Below are 5,775 nucleotides of genomic sequence, written 5' to 3' on the forward strand. Positions count from 1 at the left end.
AACTAACACCGCTGACTAACACCGCTGACTAACACCGCTGACTAACACCGCTGACTAACACCACTGACTAACACTGCTGACTAACACCGCCGACTAACACCGCTGACTAACACCGCCGACTAACACCGCCGACTAACACCGCCGACTAACACCGCCGACTAACACTGCTGACTAACACCGCCGACTAACACCGCTGACTAACACCGCCGACTAACACCGCCGACTAACTAACACCGCTGACTAACACCGCTGACTAACACCGCTGACTAACACCGCTGACTAACACCGCTGACTAACACCGCCGACTAACACCGCTGACTAACTAACACTACCGACTAACACCGCTGACTAACACCGCTGACTAACACCGCTGACTAACACCGCCAACTAACACCGCCAACTAACACCGCTGACTAACACCGCCGACTAACACCGCCAACTAACACCGCCGACTAACACCGCTGACTAACACCGCTGACTAACACCGCTGACTAACACCACTGACTAACACCGCTGACTAACACCGCTGACTAACACCGCCAACTAACACCACTGACTAACACCGCTGACTAACACCGCTGACTAACACCGCTGACTAACACCGCCTACTAACACCGCTGATTAACACCGCTGACTAACACCGCTGACTAACACCGCTGACTAACACCGCCAACTAACACCGCTGACTAATTAACACCGCTGACTAACACCGCTGACTAACACCGCTGACTAACACCGCAAGATGCGAAATGCCGACATCGACGAATGTGGTGGATTGATACATAGCCCAAAAAACAGGTATCACTAACTGAAACAGATGGATTTTTATAGAGATTTTTGTATTATGCTAATTAGATTGCTGCGGGGGCGCGGAAATTGACTCTAGGCGGTTTTAAGAAACTCTTCCCCCATCAAGCCAATTACACTTCCCGGAGACTGAGACTCAATAGAGAAGTCTCATTCATTAACCACTTAGCCAGAATGAACGTAAATGGCTTAAATTAGCGACTTGGCTAATTAGTACATTTATCGGGCTTGTTAAGAGCTCTGAGTGTTTATGCTCTCTTAGTAATAATGGTGAATCTCATGTTGGGCGGAGCTAAATACAGTCACCAATAGTGGAGAGACAGTGTTTTAAATGAGAATGAGGAGCTGATGTTACTGGAATAGGGAAAGGTTTGAAATGTAACCTAGTTAATCTGTACTTCCTGGTTCATGAAAAAGTAATGAAAATAGTATTACACTTCCCCCCCACCCCCCTCTTTCTCTTTCTCTTTCTCTTTCTCTCTCCTTCCCCTCTCTCTCTCTCTCTCTTTCTCTTTCTCTCTCTCTCTCTCTCTCTCTCTCTCACTCTCTCTCCCTCTCTCTCCCTCTCTCTCTCTCTCTCTCTCTCTCTCTCTCTCTCTGTCTCTCTCTCTGTCTCTCTCTCTCTCTCTCTCTGTCTCTCTCTCTCTCTCTCTCTGTCTCTCTCTCTCTCTCTCTCTCTCTCTCTCTCTCTCTGTCTCTCTCTCTCTCTCTCTCTCTCTCTCTCTCTCTCTGTCTCTCTCTTTCTCTCTCTCTCTCTCTCTCTCTCTCTCGCTCTCCTGGTGTTCTAACAACAGTTGTAGACGGAGTTCAAACAGCAGTCCTATTGGTTCATTTCCAGATCTCCTGACAGGGCGTGGTGGAGGAAATAAAGAGCCCCGGAGCTTAGAAAGAAACATCTAGGAATGGGAGCACAATATGTAATGGGGGTCTGAGAGACTAAGAATGGTCAACTGAAAAGCAGAGACTTTCAGAGAGGCTGTATAATGTAGTTCAAGGGGTCTCTATTCTCAGGCACATTCATTCCTGGAAGAAATATTGTTTCCCTGTCTTCCTCGCTTCTCCGTGACCCTCCGCTGTACCCCTGAGCTCTGCCAACTCAACTACCAATCAGCATAGTCTTGAGACATCACACTTGAACTAGTTGGATCCCGGTCATGAGGACAAGCGAACAGGAACTCTCCAGTCTCTCTCTGATTCTCTTCCATCTGGGATTGTGGAAGTGTTGTGTTTTTTTTTTTTTTTTTTTGCTTTTGTAAACAGCAGCTGTTTCACATGAATTATGTGGAAATAAATAACCTGGAGATGGAGGAGCAGTAGCTCCCCGGTTTGTTCTGTTAGAGAGGAGAGGCTGGACAGCAGAATTCTGCGTCCCAAACAGCACCCTATTCCCTATGGAGTGAGCTACGTTTGACCAGGGCCCATAGGTGTCTGGTCAAAAGTCGTGCACTATATTTTAAAATAGGGTGTCATTTGGATGCAGGCCTGTGTTTTGATCCAGAGGAAACAAGGTGCTGCTAGCCTGATGTTGGATATCGGGATGCAGGCCTGTGTTTTGATCCAGAGGAAACAAGGTGCTGCTAGCCTGATGTTGGATATTGGGATGCAGGCCTGTGTTTTGATCCAGATGAAACAAGGTGCTGCTAGCCTGATGTTGGATATCGGGATGCAGGCCTGTGTTTTGATCCAGAGGAAACAAGGTGCTGCTAGCCTGATGTTGGATATCGGGATGCAGGCCTGTGTTTTGATTCAGAGGAAACAAGGTGCTGCTAGCCTGATGTTGGATATTGGGATGCAGGCCTGTGTTTTGATCCGGAGGAAACAAGCTGCTTCTAGCCTGATGTTGGATATTGGGATGCAGGCCTGTGTTTTGATCCAGATGAAACAAGGTGCTGCTAGCCTGATGTTGGATATCGGGATGCAGGCCTGTGTTTTGATCCAGAGGAAACAAGGTGCTGCTAGCCTGATGTTGGATATCGGGATGCAGGCCTGTGTTTTGATTCAGAGGAAACAAGGTGCTGCTAGCCTGATGTTGGATATTGGGATGCAGGCCTGTGTTTTGATCCGGAGGAAACAAGCTGCTGCTAGCCTGATGTTGAATGTTGCTGGACAGGTTTTCATCCAAAACCCGCTCATCGGGTGCTAGCAAGCTAACCTTCAGCCGTTTGTGTTCTCTCAGCTGTGCTTCGAAAACAACATTCCTGGAAAACAACAGCTGTAGACTAACAGTGAAATGCTCACTTACTTGCCAACAATACGGAGAGGAACATTTTTAAATAATAGAAACATTATGGCACGAGGAATAAATACACAACGAGTAACTTGGCTTTATACACTGTATATACTGTACAAAGGTATGTGGACACCCCTTCAAATCAATGGATTCGGCTATTTCAGCCCCACCCGTTGCTGAGAGGAGTATAACACCGAGCACACAACCATGCAATCTCCATAGACAAACACTGGCAGTAGAATGGCCTTACTGAAGAGCTCAGTGACTTTCAACGTGGCACCGTCATAGGATGACACCTTTTCCAACAAGTCAGTTCGTCAAATTGCTGCATTGCTAGAGATTTTCCCGGTCAACTGCAGGTGCTGTTATTGTGAAGTGGAAACATCTAGGCTCAACCGCGAAGTGGTAGGCCACACAAGGTATTAGGTGAACAATAGGTAAGTAAAGAAATAAAACAACAGTAAAAAGACAGTGAAAATCAGTAGTGAGGCTACATACAGTAGAGAGGCTATATACAGTAGAGGTTATATACAGTAGAGAGGCTATATACAGTAGAGAGGTTATATACAGTAGAGAGGTTATATACAGTAGAGAGGCTGTATACAGTAGAGAGGCTATATACAGTAGAGAGGTTATATACAGTAGAGAGGTTATATACAGTAGAGAGGCTATATACAGTAGAGAGGCTATATACAGTAGAGAGGCTATATACAGTAGTGAGGCTACATACAGTAGAGAGGCTATATACAGTAGAGATGCTCTATACAGTAGAGAGGCTACATACAGTAGAGAGGTTATATACAGTAGATGCTATATACAGTAGAGAGGTTATATACAGTAGAGAGGTTATATACAGTAGAGGCTATATACAGTAGAGAGGTTATATACAGTAGAGAGGCTACATACAGTAGAGAGGCTATATACAGTAGAGAGGCTCTATACAGTAGAGAGGCTATATACAGTAGAGAGGCTACATACAGTAGACAGGCTATATACAGTAGAGAGGCTCTATACAGTAGAGAGGTTATATACAGTAGAGAGGCTACATACAGTAGAGAGGCTCTATACAGTAGAGAGGCTCTATACAGTAGAGAGGTTATATACAGTAGAGAGGTTATATACAGTAGAGAGGCTATATACAGTAGAGAGGCTCTATACAGTAGAGAGGTTATATACAGTAGAGAGGCTATATACAGTAGAGAGGCTCTATACAGTAGAGAGGTTATATACAGTAGAGAGGCTCTATACAGTAGAGAGGTTATATACAGTAGAGGGTATATACAGTAGAGAGGCTATATACAGTAGAGAGGTTATATACAGTAGAGAGGCTATATACAGTAGAGAGGCTCTATACAGTAGAGAGGCTATATACAGTAGAGAGGCTCTATACAGTAGAGAGGCTCTATACAGTAGAGAGGCTATATACAGTAGAGAGGTTATATACAGTAGAGAGGTTATATACAGTAGAGAGGCTATATACAGTAGAGAGGTTATATACAGTAGAGAGGCTCTATACAGTAGAGAGGTTATATACAGTAGAGAGGCTCTATACAGTAGAGAGGTTATATACAGTAGAGAGGCTATATACAGTAGAGACTATATACAGTAGAGAGGCTTTATACAGTAGAGAGGTTATATACAGTAGAGAGGTTATATACAGTAGAGAGGCTATATACAGTAGAGAGGCTCTATACAGTAGAGAGGTTATATACAGTAGAGAGGCTATATACAGTAGAGAGGCTATATACAGTAGAGAGGCTATAACAGTAGAGAGGCTCTATACAGTAGAGAGGTTATATACAGTAGAGAGGCTATATACAGTTGAGAGGCTATATACAGTAGCAAGGCTATATACAGTAGAGAGGTTATATACAGTAGCAAGGCTATATACAGTAGAGAGGCTATATATAGTAGAGAGGCTATATACATTAGAGAGGCTATATACAGTAGAGAGGCTATATACAGTAGAGAGGCTATATACAGTAGAGAGGCTACATACAGACACCCGTTAGTCAGGCTGATTGAGGTAGTATGTACATGTAGATATGGTTAAAGTGATTATGCATATATGATGAACAGAGAGTAGCAGTAGTGTGAAAGAGGGGTTGGTGGGTGGTGGGACACAATGCAGATAGCCTGGTTAGCCAATGAGCAGGAGCAGAGTGAGCGGAGAGAAACTGTCCTCCCAGATCATTTCCCCGATCACTGCTCTGGTCTCTGGTCTGATCAGAGAGGTGGAAGTAGAATATGCTGGAGGTGAGAGTGTGGATTACTAAATGGGCCAATGATGTAGAGGCCTCCTACCAACTGCTGTCCAGATGGAGTTTATTCTGCTTCACAATCATTATTCTAGGGATTATTTACTGTCTTGTACAGTTTAATTGTTCAGCTTTCAGGCAATGCATGGTGCCAAGCCAATGTACTGTACATAAATATTCAATAATCACTAATCACAAGTCGGACTTAACTCTACCACTGGTTATCTACTGTAGCTGTCATTTATTTGATCAGTTTAGCGTACTTCCATCTTGTTGGATGAGCAGTTCCAACTCCAACTGATTCCCGCTCCTTATCGTGATCAGTGAACTACCAAACTACTCAGCGGCCTTACTCAGCCCCTCGCCATGAAACAAGAGATAACATTAACCTCCTGAAATGGCTGTTGCTCTGAAGACACATGTTGGGAGGAGTCGCTGTGAATATCAAAGTGAAATGAAGTAGGACATGTTGAGCGTTTG

The sequence above is a fragment of the Oncorhynchus clarkii genome, unplaced genomic scaffold (assembly GCF_045791955.1).
Source record: "Oncorhynchus clarkii lewisi isolate Uvic-CL-2024 unplaced genomic scaffold, UVic_Ocla_1.0 unplaced_contig_13486_pilon_pilon, whole genome shotgun sequence".
Classification (NCBI taxonomy): domain Eukaryota; kingdom Metazoa; phylum Chordata; class Actinopteri; order Salmoniformes; family Salmonidae; genus Oncorhynchus; species Oncorhynchus clarkii.